At 41.1% G+C, this 25255-nt stretch overlaps 1 long non-coding RNA gene across 1 annotated transcript in view; it reads left to right on the forward strand.

Moving 5' to 3' along the window:
- The window catches only part of LOC147574858 (uncharacterized), a 153139-nt gene that overhangs the window by 21670 nt on the left and 106214 nt on the right, over positions 1–25255 (forward strand). The window contains exons 5-6 of the long non-coding RNA XR_015243576.1: positions 6738–6864; positions 8898–9068. This is a non-coding gene — a long non-coding RNA (uncharacterized LOC147574858). The remainder of the gene's footprint in view (positions 1–6737; positions 6865–8897; positions 9069–25255) is intronic.

Below are 25255 nucleotides of genomic sequence, written 5' to 3' on the forward strand. Positions count from 1 at the left end.
ATAAGCCTCATGGTGGTAAGATTTGCCTCCAAATGCACATGAATTGTTGAGACAAAAATAAATATTAAATTAAAAAAATTGATTTTCTGGAGATCGTCTCTTGATTCCTTTCCAGAAATTAACTCCCAAGTTGTCCAGAAGAGCCTTGTTTTCTTCAGTTTGCACGCACGTTGCAATCTGTTTTTCACATCTTCCAAAAGAGTTTTCACATTCTCTCGCCTTTCAGACCAAGCTGCTGTGGATTAGGTACACAAATACATGTCTTCATGTATCTGTCATAATAGTGAAAATGACAGTAACGATAAAAATAATAGTATTCCTACTGCTAGTAGGACTCAACAGCATCTATTCAACCTTGCCATGCACTGTAATAAACACTGTATTCACTGCTGGTTTAAACCTCACAGTGGCCCTCTGGGGTGGATACTGTCATTGCCTTCATTTTTGACCCGCTTAAGGTCACACAGATGGGAAGTGGCAGAGAACCAAGATGTGAACTTATTTCTGCTGGACTCCAAAGCCCATGTTTGTAACCGAAAGTAATTTAGAACACTGCACCACTGAACAAAAGTCATTGCAGCTTCTAGTTCATAGAATATTTTGGCTGACCACACTCAAGAAGACATAAAGAATAGAGCCCTAGAAAGGTGGTGTAGTTTAATGAATCGATCCTATTTATCTACCTTCCATAGGACTCAAGGTGTATTCTTCTGTAATTTTATCTGGGAGGGCTGCCCAAAAATTGCCGTTCATTTCATTTTCTCCCCTTCTCAGTCTCTCCGATGGTCACCTTCACTGACATCAGAAGTATAAAGAGAGAAATAGGGAGAAACATGAACTGAACAGGAAAACAAAAAGAATTATTAGAATTATTATTATTATTTCCCGGAGAGAACCATTCTTTGCAGCCCTTTCAAATATTTGTTTCTTTTTGGATTTGATAGTGAGAGTACCACACAAGCATGAATGAAAACAGAAAGATATTGAATCAGTCAAGATAAGCCAGGTTATGCTGTGGTAACAAGAACCTCAAAATCTCAGTAACTTAAAAAACAAAGGATTATTCTCATTCATGACACATGCTCATCCATGGTCACATCAATGGCTTTTTTTATTCAGCATCAGTTTGTACCCCTATCTCTTCCTTCTGGTCACAGGCCCATTTTTTGGTCTTTCTGTAGAAACTACCCTAAGGAAAATCTGAACACAGAAGTTCTCTGAACTATTGGTTTTGTTTGAGGCTCTAAGTGCTTCCCTGCAAAGCTGATTACCCCCCAGTGCCTTCTTCACTTGGGATCTGGACCATCTTGTGGTTGAAATAGTCTAATATGTATTTCTTGGAGATATCTTTGGCTCTGAGAGTTCCCCCAAGTGAGACAGTATTCTCTAGTTTCAAGCAAGGGTTTTGGAAGCAGATGGGAGTCTGAGGTGCCTGTGTCATACTAATTGTGTGACATTGTGCAATGTCTTAACCTCTCTTTCAGCTCTAGTTTCCTTATTTGAACTAGGTTGTCGTTCATTATTTGAACAGGGGGCAGTAATTGGATTTGAGGGAAGGCAGGAGATAATATTAGTAGAAATTGTTGATGAATTGGGTGAGGCAGAGGGAGGAGGCAGGATGACTACCAGGTTTCTATCTCAGGCAACTGGGTGGTGATGCCTTTTATTCAGGAGGAGATAAGAGAAATGTGTGTGTGTGTGTGTGTGTGTGTGTGTGTGTGTGTGTGTGTGACAGAGAGAGAGAGAGAGAGAACCACACAGAGAGATGGACATACAGAGAAAGATGTCAAATGTCAATTTTGGACATGAGGATCTGAGGTGCTTTGTTGATAGATATATAAGTAGAAATTTTGAGTTGAAGTTTTATTTTATTATTTAATTTCAAAAAAAATTAAAAAATGTTTATTTATTTATTTTTAAAAATTTTTTATGTTTATTTCTGAGACAGAGAGACCCATGAGTGGGGGAGGGGCAGAGAGAGAGGGAGACACAGAATCTGAAGCAGGCTCCAGGCTCTGAGCTGCCAGCACAGAGCCCAATGTGGGGCTCAAACCCATGAACCGCGGGATCGTGACCTGAGCCGAAGTCAGACGCTTAACCGACTGAACCACCCAGGCGCCCCATGAAGTTTTAATGATATCTAGGACAGAGGTCTGGACTGATTAATAGAGACTTCAGAGTCCTTTGCATAAAAGAGATAATTGGAGCTATAGTAGTAGATGATATATACTTCTGAAAATGAGGAGACAAGAGAGCCTAGGGTGAGGGTTGAGAAATTTTCTCTTTAATAGCCTCATAGACAGGGTAGAAGATTCTTCAAAGCAAGTTTGCTCTTACGATACCACAATTTTCCTCTTACATTTCTGGACATCCTTTTTCTATCAGTGAAGAAAACGATTATGTTGTTTGCTTAGAGTAGGGAGGCAGGCTCTGATAGAGGTCCTCAATAGAGATACTTAGGTTTCAAATAATGGCCAAGGAAAGTAGGAAGGACAGTTGATCAAGTGAAAGGATTGAGGGGATGTATTGAAGTTCTAAAATCAGATGCCATATGTTTGTCATGACCATAATCTGAGTGGTTATAACATTTTCTTCAGGAGTGTTCTGCTTTGAGGTACCGGGATGACATTGACCCTATGTTGGGAGTTGGCCCGATAAATGCAATACAGGGAGATACATGTATGGATTTGGGGACACTGGTGGTGAGTGGTTCATATGCCCAACTGTTTGTAGTTTCTTTAGAGGAAGGCTGAGAGACTGTGGGGGAAATTAAGACTCAGGAACTGAAGGACTCAGTGAGTTTGAGGACTAGGTGTGTGCAAGGGAGGATCCTGAAAGGCATCTGGGTCAGAGAATGCAATGTTTGCAGTTAAGATTTTGGGTGTGGAGCCATTCTTGGTGATGACAAAGTTCAGGATGTTTCCCTGGCAGTGTGGGGGAGTCTAAGCTGAGTGAAAGCGAGATTTGTTATTGTGTATTTGAGGTCAAGGAACAGTTGATTGAAGGTGTTGGGTGGATTGCCCGCAGAGATACTGAAGTTTTCTAGATGTGGGCAGGAGTGGGGTTGAGGAGGAAAGAGGAGTGTCCTGTCCTAACGAATGTAACCAGAAGGTCAGCAGATGATAGAAACGTAGAATTGTACGTGGTAGTATAGTCAGAGGGCATGGATACCAGAGTGGAACTCTGGTGGTTCTAAAGTAGATCAAAGAGCTCATAGCTTGTCACTCCTACCCTTAGTTCTATGGGAGGTGAAATACATACCATAATGTGGGGAGATGCTTTGCTTTTAAGTTTTTTTTTTTCCTTTTACATACAGTAAGGAGATTCCCGAAGGCATAGTGGTTTGAAGAGAGAAGCCAGAGAGAGGAAGTGCAGAAATTAAGGGGTTAAGAACAGGGGAGGTAAGCTGGCCTTCTTCTGGCATAGGAGGATTATAGGAGTGGAAACCTTGATTGAAATTAATTGACCACAGATATTCCAAAGACGGAGTGAGTCATTTGATGACAAAGATGTCTGAAGGTCTGAGGTGGGATCTGGCCCAGTCATGTGTGGGTGGGCTCACTGTGTGGGAACTGGGGTCATGAAGGATGTGAGCATGGTCTGTCTCCTGTGTGCAGGGTGGAGGGATCAGGCCTCTTATCCCTGGGGTGGTCTCATGATGTGATGAGTGGCCACATGCAAGATAGTTTCCACTTAACATCTCATCTCTAGCCTCATGATAAAGCCGAAAGGCGGCCACAGCGATAAGGATAATAAAATATCTGCCTTTCTTCCATCCCTGGAGCTGAGAAGATTCAGTGAAGTCATTTGTGGAAAAGCACTTTAAAAACTGTAATTGCTAGATGTATGTTAAGTTTTATTGTTACCCACACCTTTGATGTCTTTCTCTGTGTGCTCATCTGTGTATGTGTAACATACTCCCTAGGATACTAAGAGCTTCCCGTTGATAAAGCCAAGATTCTTTATTTATAGCGTTGGGCTGGCACCTGGGCTGATTCTCTTCGGTGATTATGTAGTCTTGATGTGGACTGGCATCTTTCCCTGGAGTTGGTCTCCCTCAGCAGCTTCTCATGGCCAGAAGCTCCATCTCTGTATCTTTCTGTTACAAAGCCTGGATTCCCTTCTAGACCACCCACCAAGTTCCTTGCTCCAGGCTTAAGAACGCCTCCAGCTCCTGGCTCATTTGCAGAGCTGAGCTGACTGGCATGCCTTAAGCCAAGATTGCCAGGTTCCCCTGGATGAGTTGACAGAAGACATCCACAGGAAAGTGGTGCTAGACTCTGAGAATTGCAGTTTGAAACTGTCTAAAATCTTTCACGGAGACAGGCAGCTTTGATTCTAACCAAGAGAAAGGCATTCCTTTCTGAGTATTTCCTCGCTCCCTTTGAAATTGAACTGAGACTGTACTCGAGTTTTTAGATGTTGGATATTCTTGGAAGGGGAAAGGCAGCTTCTGTGGTGGAATAGACTTTTTAAAGGGTAATTTCCAAGCAGGTTCATTAGCTTTGTTCTGTCATCACTTTCCTACAGATGGTGATTTTGTTTTCCTTTCACGGCCTGGGACATGGAGACTGTTTTTCTGCAGAAACCACATGCCTGAGAGTAATGGGGTGCACCTATCTCTATCGTGCAGCGCGATACGACACGCTTGGTAAACGAGGAAGAAGTGCCCAGATTATTTTTAGTAAAATGTGATTTCGTCTCGAGAGAAGAAAACTCGGTTATATGTTCCCTTTTCTCTCTTAGCTTACAACATTATGTGATGGATGTATTCTATGCTGGGTGGGCTCTACCCCTGCCTCTTCATTCCGGAATAAGGGCCATTTTGGGCCTTCAGGTAGAAACTGCCTTGGAGAATCGCCTAGAGACAGAAGTTCTTTGAACTGTCACTGATTTTGTCTGAGGCTTTGAATCCTCCCCTGGAAGGCTGGTGACCTCCCAGTGCCTTCTTTCTCAGATCGCTCATGTTGACTTCTCTCCAGAAATTCTGATTTTATCCATTTGAATCTCCCCTGACTTCCTTTACAGCACCATCTGGGTGGCGAAGAGTTGACATTTACTAGGTAAACATTAATGTGTTTAAAATTCTCGTTCAACTTACATTTTCTGCCTTGGTAATGCTGCTCTTCTGGCTTCTTGAGAATTCCCCAAACTCTATGCTTATCCTTTATCACGTCACTCCAAACTGCCTGGGGCGTTCCCCTCAAAGCATAGGGATTTGGGAGGTGAGGATTTTTGTTAGAGTCTCCTTCTCTAGAATCAGCTTTGGAAGAAAGCTGATCCCAGTTTCCAAGGATGCACAGAATTATTGAATCCTCCTTTTTTTTGTAAGTCAGGGAAAATTTAGCATGAGTGTTCCTTGTGGAATGGTACAGGCTGTTATGTTCAGACAGATCGTAGCATGGATTTTTCTTACCATAAACAGACAGATGTATAGTGCATCTTTTATTTAGGAGACTGGACTTAATCATTGCCATCTTCAGTACTTAGTGGTGTTGCCAAAACGGTGTGGTCAGAATGAGGGAGGGAATAAATGAAGCTTCAGAGAAAACATGAGCTGGGTTGAGTCATGTAAGCAAGTATCTCAACTTTCTCACCTAACGCACCACCGAAGTGTGTTCCTGTCATCACAGAATGCCGATTTAAAAAGAAACTGAAAAAGGGGCGCCTGGGTAGCTCAGTTGGTTACGTGTCTGATGCTTGGTTTCGGCTCCGGGTCACGATCTCACCGTCTGTGAGTTTGGGCCCACACCGGGCTCTGTGCTGACACTGTGGAACCTGCTTGAGATTCTCTCTCTCCCGCGCTCTCTGCCCCTTCCCCACTCACTGTCTCTGTCTCTCTCTCTCAAAAATAAAGTTAAAAAATTTTAAAACGAAAATAAAAAGAAACTGAAAAGGATGAACACACACACAAGCAGCCACGTGTCTAGGAAGGATGTAGAGACGTGAGATACGAAGGCAGGCTAAAGCATCTCTGGCCACAGAGTTCTCCGTGCTGGCCACAGGAGTTCCATAATACTTATTGATTGGATTGTTTTTTGAAAGACTACAAGGATCTACCGAGAAAGGAGCCTAAAATGTCTTATAAATCTTAAATAAGAAGAAACAGGCTTTAATGTTCCATATTCAGCTATAAAACACAAGTCCAAAAGCTGGCTGTATGTTGGGGTCCAGATGAAGAAGGTAAACGGAGTCAGTGGAGATGGGCAAGTGTCCAGAATCTGTTTCTATTCTCCTTTTCTTCATTCTTCCCAAACTGAATCAGACTACTCCACAGTCCTGTTTTCCTGTTCACAGCTGTGAAGACAGTAGGGTCCCGGCCCTCATGGACCTTATAGTCAGTCAAGGAAGGCAAACATTGAACAAATAACTGTAGGTGTGAAAAGGGTCAGGGAAGGAAAAGTTCAGGATGCACGGGGGTGTAATTGAATTCAAGAGATCACGGGAGGTATTCCTGAGGAACTGTGAGCTGAAGGAAAAGAAAATTTGATTAGGTGACACTGGGGAATCAGGCAGGGAGTGGGAGAAGGATATTCTAGGCAGATACGACAGTATGCACAAACTTGGATTTGAGAAAGTGTGGTTCATTCAAAGAACCTGAAAGGTGGGGTTTTAGAGCATAATTGTATGTTTTAGGGACAAAATGGGAGTCAGTAATGTTCTAGTTTGGAGGAACTAAAGTTCATTGATTCGTTGATTGAATCATTAATGTTTATCAAATGATTGCTATGTTTCAGGCATTGCATGTGGTCCTGAGGATGTAAAGTTGAATAAGGATGTTCCTGCCTTTCAAATGCCGATAATCCTTGGAGAAGATATGCAAACATGTGAACACTATACAATATGATATGCATGCCCTTCAAGGTAAGTGAGAAGGTTTAAGTACAATCGAGTGGTCAGTTTCACTTGAGGGGAGGGCTGTAATCAGGGAAGATTTCCCAGGGAAAAGTTTGGTGCAGTGGGTATAAACACTTTTCGGAGAGATAAGGAAGAATCAAGGCATCTAAGACAGAGGGAAGACTGTGTACAAGGGCGGAGGGACCTGTGACGACAGAGTACAGGGAAGAAGCTACAGTCGGGCAGAACTAAAGCGTGGGGCACATGATGAAGTGCCTGTTATTTGTCATGGCAATGGCAGTAGGAGTCTAAGTTTCCTCCAAACAGTTAACTTATTCTTATACCCTAAGATAGATATTAACAGAAGCTCACAGAACCAGAAATCAATGCACATGTAAGTGACCTAGAAGGTATTTTGTCCAGTGTAGTTGTTGACTTTGCCTGACCCAAAGGACTTGAGTTGGGAGCACATAGGCCTAGAGTAGCTGACAGCCATCTTGTGACACACGGGGCCTGAAAGCAGAGCTGGTTTATAGGAACATAAGAGAGAGATGGGAGAAAATTAGATCCTGGTGACGTTATTCAAGTCGCTGGATTAAGCCACACCTGAAACAGGTGCATTTCTAAATTCTTCAGTTACAAGAGATAAGTCAGTTTGCATTTTTTGCTGAAGTCAGTTTGATACATATATATATAATATATATGTATAAATGTACATATATATGTACATATAAATTATATGCATGTATATATTTTTGGTCATTTGCAACCTAATAGATATATTTGGCCTCTTAATTTACAGTTCAGGAGACTAATTTTCAGTACGCTAAAGTGACTCACTATCAAGTGGTTAGTCAAAAACTGAGACTAAAACTGAGGTCTCTTGACTCAGAGGCCAGATTTAGGAATATCCAGCATTTAAAAAGCATATGCTTGTGAAGACCTAAATATACATGTATCTAGAGGTCTGTTTTGAGGGAACCACATATTTGAGAGTGTGACTGAGTTTAGTTTTAAAATGACATTTCCAAGTGACAACATTGCAGAAAGAGCATCACTTCATGGTCTATTTGCCACTAATCATCATTGTGACCTTGGGTGTATCTCTGGGCCTGAGTTGCTCATGGGATGTAATTATCTTTAATTCCTCTTCCATTTCTATGATTTGAAGAAGAAGTACACTCAATGTTCAATTACCCGTGGTGGATCTTACATATTCCTACATATTCTGGGCTAACCTTCCTTCTGGATTATTTTTGATATTATTGGGTTCAATGCCACAAATATTTACTGAACACTGATCATGGGCTAGGGGTTGCAAAAGAGAGTAGTTATTTCTAGTCAGTATTACTTACATAGTTTTGTATTCTCAGATGCAATTTGATATTGTTTGTAGCCCCAAACAATCCAGGGAACGTGTGATCCCAAACAAGAGCAGGGTTAGAGAGAGGGCTCGGCTTGACTCTGTGCATCAGTAGGAGAAGTGAGGCTGTTGTCGGCACTCAGAGGGAGGCATAGAGCAGAGTCCTGAGGAACACAGGCAGGTTGGAAATACATTCCCGTCTGAAACAGAATTGGGGTTGAATCATAAGTCTTTAGAAGATCAGCACCATACCTATCACTGTGGATACCTTTGGGTCCTTTAAAAACAAATTTTTTTTAACGTTTATTTGTTATTGAGAGAGAGAGAGAGAGAGAGAGAGAGAGAGAGAGAGAGAGACAGAGCATGAGCAGGGGAGGGGCAGAGAGAGAGAGAGACACAGAATCCGAAGCAGGCTCCAGGCTCTTAGCTGTCAGCCCAAAGCGGATGTGGGGCTCAAACTCACAAACCGTGAGATCATGACCTGAGCCGAAGTCAGACGCTTAAGTGACTGAACCACCCAGGAAACCCACCTCTGGGTCCTTTAAGAGTGGTTGTCTCCAAGTTTGGGAACAATTTACTAACATTTTTCTTTGTATGATATTATAAGCACTTAATTGGTTGATGAACTCTTTTGGATAATTTTTTTTTGTCATATAGCAATTAATGTGATTCACCCAAGTAATTTTTTAGCTTGTAGTCCGTTTCTTAGCCTGTCCACAAACAGTTCTGTCAGCTGCACAGTGACCCGGAGTTCTGCAGCTCCACCCGAGTCTGGGGAAGGGGCAAAGACGCCGGCTGGGCAGCTTGCTGGAGCCAGGTGCTGTCTCCTCTCTAACCACGTTGGCCAGTGTGACCCTGCACACGTGATGTAAATTCTTTAAGCCTTAGTTTTGTCATCAGTAAAATGGGAATAATTGTATCTCTCTCAAGGGATTGCCCAGCACAGAGCCTAAATAAATGTTATTAGATAATAGTGTATGAGTGGGGTTTCGTTTGAACTGTGGTCAAGTGAATTATTAGGTTCCAAAGAAAGAAAATGACAGGCGCACAAGACCGCCTAACTTGTAAGGTCAATATACAGAATGAAGACAAACCACAGTTTGATAATTTCACTTGGCCAGAGGATAAAAGTCCCAGGTTGTCCCAGCTTAACTTACTACTGTGCTTTGTAACTCTATGAATGTTATTTAACCTCTCTAGATTTCTATATCTTCATAGCTAAGTTGAACATAATATTGCAATCCTATTTTATAGAAACTAAAAGGAGATAGTGAATATTAAAGTCTTTGTGATAGAAAACATGAATGTGAAAGTTCATGTTAATATGGTACAATTAACCTTAAAAATTAATATGGTTATATACCTTTCCTTTTTTTTTTTTTACACAATACACATTATTTTATATCCATTGGCCTCTACCACTTATTAAAATAATTCTTTTCTCTATTTTATTTTATTTATTATTTAAAAAACAATTTTTTACATTTATTCATTTTTGAGAGACAGAGAGAGACAGGGCACAAGCAGGGGAGGGGCAGAGAGAGAGGGAGACACAGAATCCGAAGCAGGCCCCAGGCTCTGAGCTGTCAGCACAGAGCCCGACGCGGGGCTGGAACTCACAAACCGTGAGATCATGACCTGAGCCGAAGTCGGACGCTTAACCAGCTGAGCCACCCAGGCGCCCCATCTTTTCTCTGTTTATTAATTTCTGTGAGGCTAACACTGCCTTTGTACTTTATAAAAGGGTTCCCGAAAAGCTGTATTTGTCAAATGTTTCCACTATACCGTTGAAAATTGATAACTATTGTCAACTTATTTTTTTCTACCAAGAAAATAATTGTTTCCTTCTAAGGAACTATTAATTTTTAGGACAATATTTTAACTATTCAAAAGATTATCTGGGACATGTGTCAAGCCTTTACTTTCTTCTGCTAAATATTTCTTTTTTTTTTTTTTAATATTTCTAATAGTATCTGTGCATCTAAGCTGGGAAACTGCAAAAATCCCCTAACATTTTCAGATCAAGCCACGTGTATTTAATATACACCACCTCAAAGAGGAAAATTACCATAGCACTCTGTAGTGAGGAGAGAACTGAGAGATTTCTAAGAATATATGGGTGTAACTTTCTGTTAACTGAGAGTGATTGACATTTCTTGGAAACCTGCCTCTAAAATAACCTGTTTGCAGCCCCTTAGTTTTGTTTGGTATAAAGGAAACTGTCGCTTACCCATTCAGCTACCAGAAGCTTTCTTTACCATCTTAACTGCCTATAGATATATTATATAAAATTTATGTTTGGGGCACCTGGGTGGCTCAGTCAGTTAAACTGTCCACCTTCAGCTCTGGTCATGATCTCATGGATCGTGAGATCTGTGTTGATAGCTCAGAGCCTGGAGCCTGCTTTGGATTCTTTGTCTCCCTCTCTCTTTGCCCCCCGCCCCTCAAAAATAAATAAGCATTAAACATTTTTTTAAATTTGTTTATTTAATTTAGCTTTTTAAAAAACACATTCTTTCTGTTTCAACTTGAGAGTTGACTGAAATAAGACGATGTATGTAAAACTAAACTGTGGTCTAGATCTAAAGTCATTATACACAACTAGGGGATTTTAATAAAATTTGAGGTTTTGGAATTTTAAGATCCTATTTCCAAAAGGAGGAGTTTTGTTTCATCTCGTATGCTTGGCCAAAGAGCAACTATATGATACTGATAAAAACAGTAGTCCCAAAGAAGAAAGAAGACTTAGAAGAAAAAGTCAAGCCGAATTGATTTTGTCTGCAGAACCTGGTTTAAAGGGGATTTTGAAATTATCACTAGATATGATCTTTGATGAAAGAGGTTGGGGAGGGAGGTTTGCGTAAAGCACTTGAGAAACCTACCTGGTCACTTTGGGATACACAGCACACTCGAAGTCTAAACCTCAGACTTCATATACTTGTTTCCTTTTGCCTCCCCAGTAAAGTCTTCATCCATCCCAAGACTCTTAATATGTTGCTCAGGCAGATACCACTGCTGGAAGCTGGAAGCTGGAAGCTGGAAGCTGGCAGTGGAGTGGGGTGGGGAATGAGTTTGGGGGATCGTTTTTGCTTTTCTTGGGCTTTACTGGATATCTGTGCTTTCCTATTTCCCGCCCCCACCTCCCCCACCATCCTCAGCTCTGAGTTCAGAGAGAGGATCTGCACTCTCTGTGGGCCGTGGCTCAGAGAAAGCGTTATCTGGTCTCCTAAACCATATGGATCAGTTCACCATGAAATTTCATAGGCTCCAGTCCGCACATTAGACTTTCATCTGGTCTGCCACTGACATTCTAGACCATTGTTCCTCCATTTCATTGGCACACTGTTGGTGGTAAAAGAGAGGATTTTAGATGCTACATGGATAAATCTTTTATTTTGATTGTTATATAGTTAAAAATATTTTTTTTAACGTTTTATTTTATTAGAGACAGAGACAGAGCGTGAGCAGGGGAGGGGCAGAGAGAGAGGGAGACCCAGAATTCAAAGGAGGCTCCGGGCTCCAAGCCGTCAGCACAGAGCCCGATGTGGGGCTTGAACCCACGAACATGAGACCATGATCTGAGCCAAAGCCAGAAGGTGAACTGACTGAGCCACTCAGGTACCCCTTGATTGTTATGTATTTTTAATGCATAGGAAAAACATTCATTTCCATTGATGCAATGATATAAAGTATCTGTAATGTCTTTAATTCTTCTTCATTTTAAAATTTTTATTTTTTATTTTAGAGAGAGAGAGAGAGAGAGCACAAGCAGAGGAGGGGGGCAGAGAGAGAGAGAGAGAGAGCACAAGCAGAGGAGAGGGGCAGAGAGAGAGAGAGAGAGAGAGAGAGAGAGAGAGAGAACCCCAAGCAGGCTCCACAATTAGCATGGAGCCTGATGTGGGGTTCAATCCCATGACCCTGGGCTCATGACCTGAGCCAAAATCAAGAGTTGGATGCTTCATGGACTGAGCCACCCGGGCACACCTAATTCTTCTTTAAACGCATTTATTTACATTACAAGTGTGTGTTGATTTAAAGACAAACATTAAAAGAGCTCTGGAGGATCTCAGGTGTGGCAGAAAACATGAAGGTGGCATGTGAATGGGTGAGGTTAGCTAAGCACTGTAGTAGACCCTAGGCTAGCTCCTTGCTTCTTTCCAGGCCCACAAACTAGTTAGACTCCAGAGTCAAGATGTCCTTTGCAGGTTGGCCTTTACCTTGAGAATGTCAGGCAATCATGGGGAAACACACCTCAGCAGGTTCTAGGGGACCTTTAACCTAGAGAGTGGTGAAGAATATGAAAGGAGGAGGCACAGGAAATGACTGAAATAGAGAAAAGGACATTTTGACTTAACAGTTGGATTTGTGAAGGTTTCCTGAAAGAGAGAAGCCTCAGTTGACTAGCAGGAGCTAGCCAGGCGAAGAAGAAGAGGGAAGAAATGATGTATTCTACTCTCATTTCTTAAACCATGAATGCAAATTTTGAGCTCTTCGTTAATTTGAGAGAGATGGGAAGGGCCAGGCTATCTGTAATTTCATTTCTGACACAGGCTTTCGAGTGTATGCAGTTTGGTATGTACCTCTTTTCCTGTGAGGGACAGAAGGAACAGGGTAACGGTCTTCTCTGTGACCAGTCCCACCAAAGGCAACTAGGGCAATAGCAAAATAGGGCAACCACCTGAGGGATGGCCACGCGTCTGAAACAAAAGCAGAAAAGAGAAGGAATTTCTTCCTGTATTTAATATGTTCCAGAAGTGTCCCATTTCTTTGTTTGGGAGTGTCTTCCAGCAGGGAAACTGTTTCTAAGAATGAGGCTCTGCTTAACTCTGGAGGGGACACGAGGAGAGAGCAATGCCGGGGATCTTGCTCTTCTTGGCAGTTTTTATCTTTTCTTCTTTTTAAAAAATCTATGTATTTATTTTGAGAGAGAGAGAGAGAGAGCGTGAGTGGGGTAAGGGCAGAGCAAGAGGGAGAGAGAGAACACCAAACAAACTCCACACCATCAGTGCAGAGCCGGACGCGTGTGGACCTCAAGATTATGACCTGAGCCAAGATTAAGAGTCAGACACTTAACCGACTGAGCCACCCAGGTGCCCCTATATTTCCTTCTTTATCTTTCCACCTTTTTTAAAAATTATTTTTGTTTAATGCTTAGTTATTTTTGAGAGAGAGAGACAAGTGTGAGCAGGGGAGGGGCAGAGAGAGAGGAAGACACAGAATCCAAAACAGGCTCGAGGCTCTGAGCTGTCAGCACAGAGCCAGATGTGGGGCTAGAACCCATGGACCGTGAGATCATGACCTGAGCCAAAGTCACTTAACTGACTGAGCCGCCCGGGTGCCCCTATATTTCCTTCTTAACGTATGCTTGATAGAAAAGTCAACTACTGGCAACCTCAGCTTGGAGGGGTTTGAGTTCTTTTTTGAACATGAACAAAGAAATACAAATAATATGCTCTTTCAGAGTAACGTAGAACAGGGATGTCTAATAGAAATATAAACTGAGCCACATTTATCCTTTAAAAAAACTATTTTAAACGTTTACTTTTTTGAGACAGAGAGAGACAGAGCATGAATGGGGGAGGGGCAGAGAGAGAGAGAGAGACACAGAATCCTTAGCAGGCTCTAGGCTCTGAGTTGTCAGCCCAGAGCCCGATGTGGGGCTTGAACCCACGAACTGTGAGATCATGACCTGAGCCAAAGTTGGACACTTAACCGATTGAGCCACCCAGGTGCCCCTACGTTTGTCATTTTTTTTTTAATGTTTTTATTTATTTTTGAGACAGAGAGAGACAGAGCATGAGCAGGGGAGGGGCAGAGAGAGAGGGAGACACAGAATCTGAAACGAGCTCCAGGCTCTGAGCTGTCAGCACAGAGCCTGATGCGGGGCTCGAACTCATGAATCGCGAGATCATGACCTGAGCCAAAGTCAGATGTTTAACCAACTGAGCCACCCAGGCGCCCCCACATTTGTCATTTTTAATAAACATATTACAAAAATAAAAAGAAATAGGAAATTAATTTTAATAATATATATTATTTAACTCAATATATCTAAAATATTTTAATGTGTAATTAATATACAAAATGCTGACATAGTTTTCATTTTTTTCATGAAATAATTTGATATTGGCAGTGTATTTTCCACTTATAGCATATGTTAATTAAGATGTTAAATTGTCACTGGAAATAATGTTTAAATTTTATAACATATGCGGTTGAAAAAGTAGACATATATCTAAAATGTTTCAAATATACTTAAAGTTTTCCAATAACTGAATTGATATTAGTTTAATATAAATAATTATATTTATTATTTCAATTAACTTAAGTTAAATGAAAATAAAATTTTATTTCTTCAGTTCCACTTAGCTATGTTTCAGGTGCTCAGTACTCCATGAGGCCGAGTGACAACCAGATTGGACCATAGGATAGGAGAAAAAAAATGATTTTTTGGGGTCACTTTTAGCCCCTTTTCTTCTGTAATGATGACCAAGGTAGGAATGTCATAAGAAACCATATGTATGAAAACAAATTGGACAAAGCTCAGAAAACCTCATTCTAGATCAAGATCCGTCATTAATCATGTTTTCCTCTCCTGTAATTCAAGGAGAATGGCACCTGTTCCTCTACCTTGTTGGTTTTTGCAGAAGATACTTTGAAAGTTTCATTGAGGGCCATAAATAATGGATTTATGGGGTTTGAATGGTCCTCAAATATCTTAACCAATGGTTCTTGATTGCTTGTCCACAGACCAAGCATGTGCTTTCCCCATGACATTCTCTTATAACCCTTTTCCCCAAATCTTTTCTTTTTTTTAATGTTTTAAATGTTTTATTTATTCCAGGCTCTGAGCTGTCAGCACAGAGCTCGATGCAGGGCTTGAACTCACAAGCTGTGAGATCATGCCCCGAGCCGAAGTGGGACGCCCAACTGACTGAGCCACCCAGGCGCCCCTTACCAAATTTTTTGTAACTGGGTTTAACAACTCCAGTTCCTCCGAAAAAATCCCCACCACCATCCCGTGTCATGACTTCAATTTCATTACTCTGGACCCTCTCTCCTGAACATGTTCTTGTTTGTATTATCCTTCATTATGATGGCTTGAGATGAATGTACTTAAGATAAGATTTGATAAGTGTGAGGCACAGTAGGGCGGTCATCTTCCTGATCTATACCACGCGTCTATTAATGCAGCCTCTTGCTTTTGTTATTTGCTTGCTTTTCAATTTTTTTCAAACCACAGTCTGTTGCTTCATATCAAGCTTATCAGTAACTGAAACCCCCATTTTCCTTCTTCCTGTACTTGTTTAATTTTGTTTTACTTTTTGAAATGTTTCACCTTTTTTTTTTTTTTTTTTTTTTTTTTTGATAAGAAAAGAAAGCTGATCTTGCCTCTATACCATTTGAGGCAGTTCGATTTCTTTTTACCCCATCCAACATTTTTAAACCACATTGTATTCAGTTTGAACAGGGTGTCAGGGGGTGAAGGGTTTTAGGTAAGTACCTCTCAAAACCTTAATGAACACATGTCTACGCTGTAGCCCTTACTAAGATGCAAATTCTGATTCAGTAGATCTGGGGTAATGTCCAAGATTTTACATGAGCAAGCTCCCATGGACTACATTTTGAGTAAAAAATTCTTAGGGTATCTGAAGATTTTTTGTTTTTTTTTTTTTTAAACGACCGATCCTCCTTCCACATTTTCTTCATTATCACAAGAATATACATTTTCTCACTGTAAAACAGCTCTCTGAGATCCTTTAAAATCTTAGCTGGGGCTTATGTATGCAGAATTTTGAAACTCTCATTTCCTTAAGGGAAGAGGAGCCATGTATACCCTTCTTTTGGGTTTCCTCATAGTCTGATAGGACGAAGACTATCACGGTGTCCATTTTTATTGAGTTTGTTTGGCTCCCCAACAAGAGCTAGGGAAACCTTAGGGAAGGCGGGGTCCACCAAGGCAGTTGTCAATCTCTGGAAAATATTTTTCTGATTGGTCTTGTTTCGTATTTTAACTTTATTTTCCTCAGTTCTGATTCATTTTGTCAAAATTAAAAAGAAGTCAATGCGAAACGTAAAATGTGCGAGATCATTTAATTTCACTGGAAGGTGGAAGAGAGAGGAAGGCTGAGAGAGGGTGAGGAAACGATTTGTGGAGAAGTGAATTTAGTCCTGTTGGAAGGTTTGGGGCCCCTCAGTGCCACTTATACTCCCAGATGCAGACCCAAAGTGAAGTAAAATTGAGGTGCTTCTGGGGCGCCTGGGTGGCTCAGTCGGTTAAGCGTCCGACTTCGGCTCAGGTCGTGATCTGGCGATTGGTGGGTTTGAGCCCCGCGTGGGGCTCTGTGCTGACAGCTCAGAGCCTGGAGCCTGCTTCGGATTCTGTGTCTCCTCCTCTCTCTGCCCCTCCCATGCTCATGCTCTCTCTCTGTCTCTCAATAATAAATAAATGTTAAAAAACATTTTTTTTTTAATTGAGGTGCTTTTTTTTTTTTGAGAATAGAAATTTGTTCCAGGTTTGTTATTTTTTCTCTTCTCTTGACTTCTTTATCATCCATCGATCTATATTCCCCTTAGATGTCCCTGTCCCTCCTCTACCGTTACAGCTTTTTCCTTCTTCATCTTCTTGGGTTCATCTGGCTTCATGTTGCACTCGTCACACTGTTTTGAGATTTTATGTTTCTTGAAGTGTCTTTCTAGTAATCCAGATAGCCCTCAGTTGAGACCTTTAATGTGGTTTCAGTACAGTCATATGGAGCAGCACTGTTTTACAGAAATGAATTTGACTGAATCTGCCTGTTTACCAAAGCAGGGCTGACGGGAGGTAGGAAAAAAAAAAAACAAACTAGGTGTACTTCTGAAAGTGTGGTAGTATTACAGTCTGAAAGTGTGGTAGTATTTTGTGCTCTTCACTAAATCTCAGAGGTAGTGTTGAGTGAATAATCACAGAAGGTATGAGATATTAAGGAGTCCCAGTCTGGCTGGCTTTGTGCAGTCAAATGCAGCCAGCCCTGTTTGTGTGTGAAGGGGCTGGGCTTTCCCCAAGCTGTTGGTAATGATGCAAGAACAGACTTTCCCCTGTCTGGATCCCTGGAGTAAAATGGCTGCCAAGATATTTTAGAACAGAACTTGAAAAGTATGTACCGACCACTGGAACATTGTAACAAGAGTCCTTTGATATTTTTGTGTTCACTGTGACTGAGCTGGCATCTGTTTCCTCTTAGGTAAGGATCCTTAGGTATCACTGGTTGATGCAAGCTTGTGACCTGGCTACTTCTGTTCTGAATACACTGTGGTGGGGGGTGGCCCTATTTGGATTGTGGAATCTTTCACGAGCAGCAGTTTACAGATGAGTTCTAGTGGAGCCCATCAGGGAGAAGAAAGAAACCAAACACAACAGGGGATGTTTGACAATTGAAACCAGTCCTTGCTTGTGTGGTCCTGTGTTTTCACCACATCACTCTGTGAAAATGGACTGCTGAGGGGAAGACTGATTTCTGATAGTTTATGAAGCCAAAAACCTGTTGACGGCTCTTTATAAGGTACAGGAGAAAATGGCAAAACCCTCAAAACTTCAGGGAAGTTACTTAATAGCTTTGATTACCACAGGCCACCGGGCTATTGGGTCATGGGATCATGGCTACATGACGACAAAAATAGGAGGGTGGGCCAAGCCAGACTCAGAAACAATTCCAAAATGCACTAGGACTTTCCAGGAGGTTAGTTCTTTATACACACACACACACACACACACACACACACACACACACACACATATGTGTGTGTGTGTGTGTATATATATATATATACTTTTAAATACAGTGGTTTTTTTTAAATTGAGAATTTAATTTAGTTGAGAACCTATGCTCATTAAAAATATAAAATGTCAACAAGCAGAAAAATGAAAATGCTCCCACTGCCTAGGATCAACCCCTCCCTTCTGACTGTGGTTCATTCTTTTTGTTGTTGTTTTGTTTCCTATGCTTTGAACAAAAACGTAATTATGTCCATATGGTAGATACGATTTGACTCCTTTTTAAACTTTAGCTTATACCCTAAGTCTGTTTCAAAGTTGTCATGAACATTTTTTCATGTAGGTTTTAATGGCCGTTTTGTAGATTTATGCCGAAAATTACTTATTTGTCCTTGTATTGTTGGTTTTTTTTCTTTTGTTTTCTTTTTTTCTTTCTTTTGTGGGGGCGGGGGGGGGAGGTTATAACTAAGGCCATGTTTGAATGTCCTGGATTAATTATCCAGAATTGATTCTCAGGGAGATTATTTACTTGTATATAATGGGCAGAATCTAGTGGATTTATGAGTGACCTCTTGTGTGATTTAAAAGGATAGTGTTGTGTAAGCCAGTGTCTGAGACTGTATTGCCAACCTAGAGTTGGGACTTGAAATAGTGAAGTCATTATCTGCTCCAGCCTCACCTGCCACCACCAGGCTTGGCCCCGTCTGGCTTGAACCAAACTCATATGTTGAGCTTAAGGAAAAAAATAAAACAAAACAGATGAACATAGGGGAAGAAGAAGAAAAAAGAGAAAGAGAGGGTAGCAAACCATAAAAGACTTTTAACTACAGAGAACAAACTGAGGGTTGATGGAAGGCGATGGGCAAAGGATGGGCTAAATGGGTGATGGGCATTAAGGAGGGCACTTGTGACGAGCACTGGGTGTTATATGTAAGCGATGAGTCACTAAATTCTACACCTGAAACCAAGTTTACCATATATGTTAACTAACTAGAGTTTAAATAAAAACTTGAAATAAAGAAAAGCGGGGGGAATCCTAGGGATGAAAGAAACAGGCACTAATTGCTATTCTGAGCACAGCATGCAAATTGATTCACAAGGGCCCCTGGCACATGCCTGTGCTCAGTGAACTAAAATGTCTCCTTCAAGTGTTTTTATGACTGGGCTCCTGTGGGAGGTGGGGTGGGGTTGGGGGTGGGCTTTTTTTTTTTTTACTAGTTGTGTAATCTTGGACAAGTCTCTCACCTCCTCTGAGACTCAGTTTTTCCATCTGGCACTCAACCTCTTGTACAGTTATTGTGACAGTTGGAGAAAATGTTTGTGAAAGAATTAACATAGCATCAAATCCATAATGGATACTCCATAAAAGTCAGCTATCATTACCATCGTCATTACCTTTTGTGTGTGTTGTACTAATCTCTCTTCCTGAGGGCTTCACTCTGCTTCCCTTTGCCCTTTCGATACCCCCCAGTCACAGGCTGGGGGTACAGCTTCAACCACAATGTACCTTCCTGAAATCGAGATGTTTCACTTTCAATAAAGAATAACGGCACTCTTGCTGATCTGACCACAAGACCCACCCACCCCCGGAAAATGACATGTCTCCCCTGGTCCCCTTTACCTGAGCTTCTACCTTTTTTACATCCATGTTTACTTCTACCTGAGCTTAAACTTTAGCTATTGGCTAAGGCAGGAATCACTCAGAACTTCATGTTTGGAGAAGAGTGTATAATTATGTATACCATGGATCTGTGGTAAATATGGTGCTGTACAAACCATATAGAGTATTGTGCTCATTAACTTCATTTGGAGTCAGGATACTTCACTCTGGTTAGCTGGTAGTTGGAGGAGTCAGACCTGAGCAGGGGAAGATCCAAATCACAGACTAGATCTTCCCATTTGGCTGAACCACATAATCCAGGCATGGGAGTGAGCCACGGGAGGAAATCTGGAAAGACGTGCAATATCATAGGATGCTTCCTGACTGCTTATAATTTAAAGTCCAGGTTGGAGAAAGGGAATTGGAATCCAGAAGTTCTAAGTGTGGGATTTGCTCACTGAAGAAGAGGCTTGTAAGCAGGAGAGGGACATGAAACAGAAATTACATAATTAGACTTATGTCAGAACAACGATGATGATAATAATCGTAACAGCTTGCTATATGCCAGTCCCTGTACTAAGAACTTTACATATTTAATTCATTTAATCTTCTTCATTTAAAAAAAATTTAAATTATGTTTATGTATTTTTTGGGAGAGAGAGAGAGAGAGAATAAGCCAGGGAGAGGCAGAGAAAGAGGGATGGAGAGAATCCCAAGCAGGCTCCGTGCTGTCAGTGCAGAGCCTGATATAGGGCTCGAACCCACAAACTGAGATCATGACCTGAGCTGAAAGCAAGAGTTGGACACTTAACTGACTGAGCCGCCCAGGAGCCCCTAATCTCCTTTAATAGGTATTAGTATCATCCTCATTTTTCTGATGAGAAAATGGAGTCTTAGGGAGATGCATTACTTGCTCAAGATTATAGGCCTGTTAATTAGTAATGCAAGGGTTTGTTCTTCTCTAAAGCTTAGGTGCAGATAAATAAATCTTGCAGCACTGAGAAGGATAGATTGAATGTGGCAAGGGCCAGGGGTACTGGATGCAAGATGACCACTAATAGAGTAATTTCAGTATTCAGGAGAGACATGAGGGTCTGTAGTAAAACAGCTATAGTAAGGATGTGAGGAAGGTACAGAAATGAGACCTGGTTAGTAGGTACACTATAGCAGTGGATCCTAAATCTCCATGAACATCAGATTCTCTGTGAAGTCTTGTTTCCTTGTTTGTCTGTTCATTCATTCATTCATTCATTCATTCATTCAAGTAAACTCTACCCCTGATGTGGGGCTTGAACTCACAACCTTGAGATCAAGAGCCATATGCTCTATTGACTGAGCCACGTAGGCGCCCCTGTTTATTTATTTTTGAATGCAGATTCCCACGACATACCTTGGGTCTTCTGAACCAGAATCTCTGGGGTAGACTTGGTATTTTTACAAAACACCCTAGTTCTGAAACTCTGCCAGGTTCAAGAACCACAGCTCTATTGACCTTGATCTAGATGTTTGGGGTGGAACATGAGAGGGAGGATTTTAGGATAACAGCCAGGTTTCTGAATTATGTGACTGAGTGAATTATGGGTACCCTCTGCTAAGTTAGGAAATAACGGTAGTCTTGAAGGACCTGTGGGAAGTTGGATATCAGAGTCTAAAGCTTGGAGTAGAGGTCAAAGCTGCAGATTAAGATGTGGCGATCATTTGGTATTTGGAGAGTGGTTGCTCTATATTTTACATGGAATTTTTAAAATACCCAAACCTTCAATTTTCTCTCAATAGTCAAATAATCACTCTATATCTTAAATGTATTTCCTTTCTTTAAAAAAATTTTTTTTCTAAGTTTACTTATTTTGAGAGAAAGAGAGAGAGAGAGGGCATGAACGGGGTAGGGGCAGAGAGAGAGAAGGGGGAGAGAGAATCCCAAGCAGGCTTTGCACTGCCAGTACAGAGCCAGACATGGGGCTCAAACCCATGAACCATGAGATCATGACCTGAGCCGCAGCCAAGAGTTGGATGCTTACCGACCCAAGCCACCCAGGTGCCCCTGCATTTCCTTTCTGACTCTTGACTGAGTCTACTGCTTTTTAAATTTGTTACCATTTCTTTATAGTCCTTAAGGGCCATCCACTATTATAACCACTTATTTGTACCATCTCACTGGGGTCAAACCAACAACTTGTTGAAATAAAATTTATTATCTTTATGTGTTAGATGCAAAGATCAAGGGAGGTTTTGTAACTTGACCAAATGGTTGAGCCAGGACTTGAACCCAAGACTTTCTGACTCCAGGCTCAGAGCTTTTGATCAGGCAGACAGTCTTCATATTATCTTTGTAAAAGAAGCAATACAATCTACCACCAGTAACTTTTGCATGCTAATTCCAAAGTATGTTTAAATACTGAACAATTCATTTAGAAAAATGAGTTTAATGGTTTTCGAGAAATGAGATGCTTACTAAATTATATTTAGTAAGATGAATTTATGTACACTTCCCACAGATCGGCAGGATTAGACTGTTCAAAGTACCTTCTGACCTTTGACCAAGAGCATGTGGAGTAGTCTACATTTTCTGCACTTCCAGAGAGTGAAAGGGGGTGAGTAGGAGTGTGGCATTGGTTTGCTGCTGGGAAATTTTGTTGCATGGTCTGGCCCCCTGGGATTTTCCCAACTTGCTTTTCAGGGCACGGGGTATATCCCGCTTTGGGTTGAAACTAGATCGGCTTTTGGTAAGCCCAAGTTGAAAATATGTCCTAGCACCAGCATTGTTTTTCCTTAGGTTTGGATAAATACAGATATCTGCCAAGTCTTCTTGGTAGCACTGATAAGTATGAAAGAGGCTAATGAAAAATATGCAGGCCATTATGAAGATTGGCAGGTTAAAATTGATACACTAAAAGAAATTGCATTCTTTTCTACAAATGAGTCATATGGCTGAAACTATGTGGTATTATTTTGACCGACAACTGTGATAATGATATTTAATCTAAGTGACAGATATCTGGATAATACTGACACTCAAATGACAACTCAGGCAACAATGCCCCACTTTTTGTTATGTGAGCAAAAGAAATGCTAAAATCATTTTCCCGGAGGGATCTCAAATATGGTAATACTATCATAGCTTTAATAATTCCTGATGAACGGTAATTACTAAAATTTATGATAAAAATAACTTCTACCAATGTATAAACCATGGAAATATTGGGGCCGTCTGTGATCAAGGAGAAAAAGTCTGTCAGTTAATTTAGAGTTAGGTAGCTAGACTTTGCCCCCAGATCCATAGAAGTGTAAAGTAAGGGAAATTTTACCTAGCGGTGAAAAGGCAACCTTACCATAAAGTAGGTTTCCCCCAACCCCACCCTGCAAAGTACATTCCTTATTCCCCAGGTGTGCCTGTTTATCCCTAAGTCCCAGCCACACCTACTCCCTGTTCTGGCCCCACACCAAGGAACATATAAAAAGCCCCTCCCTTTAGATCTCAGAGTATCTTAGAGTCATTATTGATTCTTGACTCCCTCCCTTCCCCCACCATGTCTAGAGAGGTTTTCCAGTCTCTTTTCTAGTCCAGTTGGCATACAGTAGGTGTTAAATGTCTATTTGTTGTCTAGATTTGTTCTTGACTTTTGGTTTTCTATTTCTCTACATCTTTTAACTTGTTGTTTTGAACCCACTTTATAACCTCTTGAATTTGTCCTTTGGTATTGGGCTGTACAAATGCAGGATAGTTCAATGGAAATAATATGGGATTTGAATTCAGAAAGACCTTGCATTCAAATCTTTGTTCCACTCTTTACTAGCTCTGTAAACTCTAGCAAATGACTCCCTTTCTTTGGTCCTCAATTTTACATCTTTAAAATTGGACAAAATTGTCTGTCTTGAAGAGTTATTATTGAGTCAGAATAAATGCAAAGAACCTGATATCCCTTACATGCTCAAGCAATATCTCAATATTTGTCAAATGGCCTTTCCTGTCTTCTCATGGCTCCGTCCAGATCCTAATTCAGCCATTTCTTTAATTCCATTCATTCTAGGGTGGGAAATAAAGCCAAGAATTATGCTTAGAAAGCATTTATAACACAAATAACCTGAGAGCGGTGAATTGGAGGTTTATATCCTACTTCATTTACTATCACTAAAATTACCTGTCAGGGCAGATTAAATATTTATACGTTCTATGCATGGGTGACATAAAGATGCCCGTTGACAGATTCCACATGTAAGTGAATTTCTTTTAAAAATGAAAGGGTCTAACAAAGTCCAATAATGATCTTATCTTTTCCCCATGATAACTATTGTGCAGCCTTAAAAAATAGATCAAATTCTTAACAAGAACAACAATAACCACTTTTTTACTGAGGTGGGATTGCCCTTGCGTATCTTTTTCCTGCTCACAATATCTGAGGGGTTGGGATAGGGGAAAAGGATTATTGGTTAATCAATGTTTTTTAACCCCCCTAAGATTATTATTTTTTTGAGAGTTTACTCTATATGGACCCTGAAAAAAAACTACCATCTTCTACTTTTAACCTTCTATTTTTAACCTTTTTGCACCCCTCAGACTTGTTAAAATCTTGTATTAATAATGCAAGCTCATGGCAAACAATGTAGATTGCCTACCCAACAGCCATTCCCTTCATACTTCCTTGGCAAGAGAACCCCAGTATTGTTCTGTTATTAGACCTGGTATCTTCAGTAGTCCCTCTGGTGGGCAAATGGGGATTGGACTAAGGCCCAACTGGTAGTTTCTTTTTTTTTGGTGATGTTATTTAGATATAGGCATGAGGTACAACCTTGCTAATGAAATGTGAAGGAAAACTTGGGAAACTTTTGAGTAAGTTTCCTTTGCTCTTGAAAGGGCCAGAAGACAGTGGTTCACACTTTCCTGAATCTGGTCATTGTTAGATGAGGAGTTGGTGTCTTGGAAGCTGTCTTGAGATCATGAGGGAATAAATCTGAAGACAAAACTACATGCTAAGAATGGCGGAGAACCTGGGTTTTGATGATGTCTCTGAGTCACTCACTGAATCTGCTCTGAAACTATTAGGAGACAGTCCTTACTGGTTAAGGTAACTTTTAGTTGTGTTTCCTTCCTTCCTTCCTTCCTTCCTTCCTTCCTTCCTTCCTTCCTTCCTCTCTTTCTTTCTTTCTTTCTTTCTTTCTTTCTTTCTTTCTTTCTTTCTTTCTTTCTTTCTCTTTAAATGTTTATTTATTTTTGAGAGACAGAGAGAGACAGAGCATGAGTGGGGGAAGGGCAGAACGAGAAGGAGACACAGAATCCAAACCAGGCTCCAGGCTCTGACGGTCAGCGCTGAGCCGGATGCAGGGCTTGACCTCATGGACCACGAGATCATGACCTGAACTGAAGTCAGACACCTAACCAGCTGAGCCACACAGGTGCACCTTAGTTGTGTTTTCTATTACAAGCATTGGAAAACGTCCTAACTGATTAATATTAAAGACATCCCTCACCATTTGCACTTATTTTTCAGAGATGGTTAATAGAAATTTCTATGGTTGGCTATAACATTTGTCCTAACTAGTTTGAGTTTTCCAAAAGACAGTCGGTTTTGGGGTGCCTGGGTGGCTCAGTCGGTTAAGTGTCGACTTCAGCTCAGATCATTATCTCACGGTTCACGCGTTCCAGCCCGGTCTCAGGCTCTGTGCTGACAGCTCAGAGCCTGGAGCCTGCTTTGGATTCTGTGTC

Source organism: Puma concolor, chromosome D4, assembly GCF_028749965.1.
Source record: "Puma concolor isolate L17-30 chromosome D4, mPumCon1.1.hap2, whole genome shotgun sequence".
Classification (NCBI taxonomy): Eukaryota; Metazoa; Chordata; class Mammalia; order Carnivora; family Felidae; genus Puma; species Puma concolor.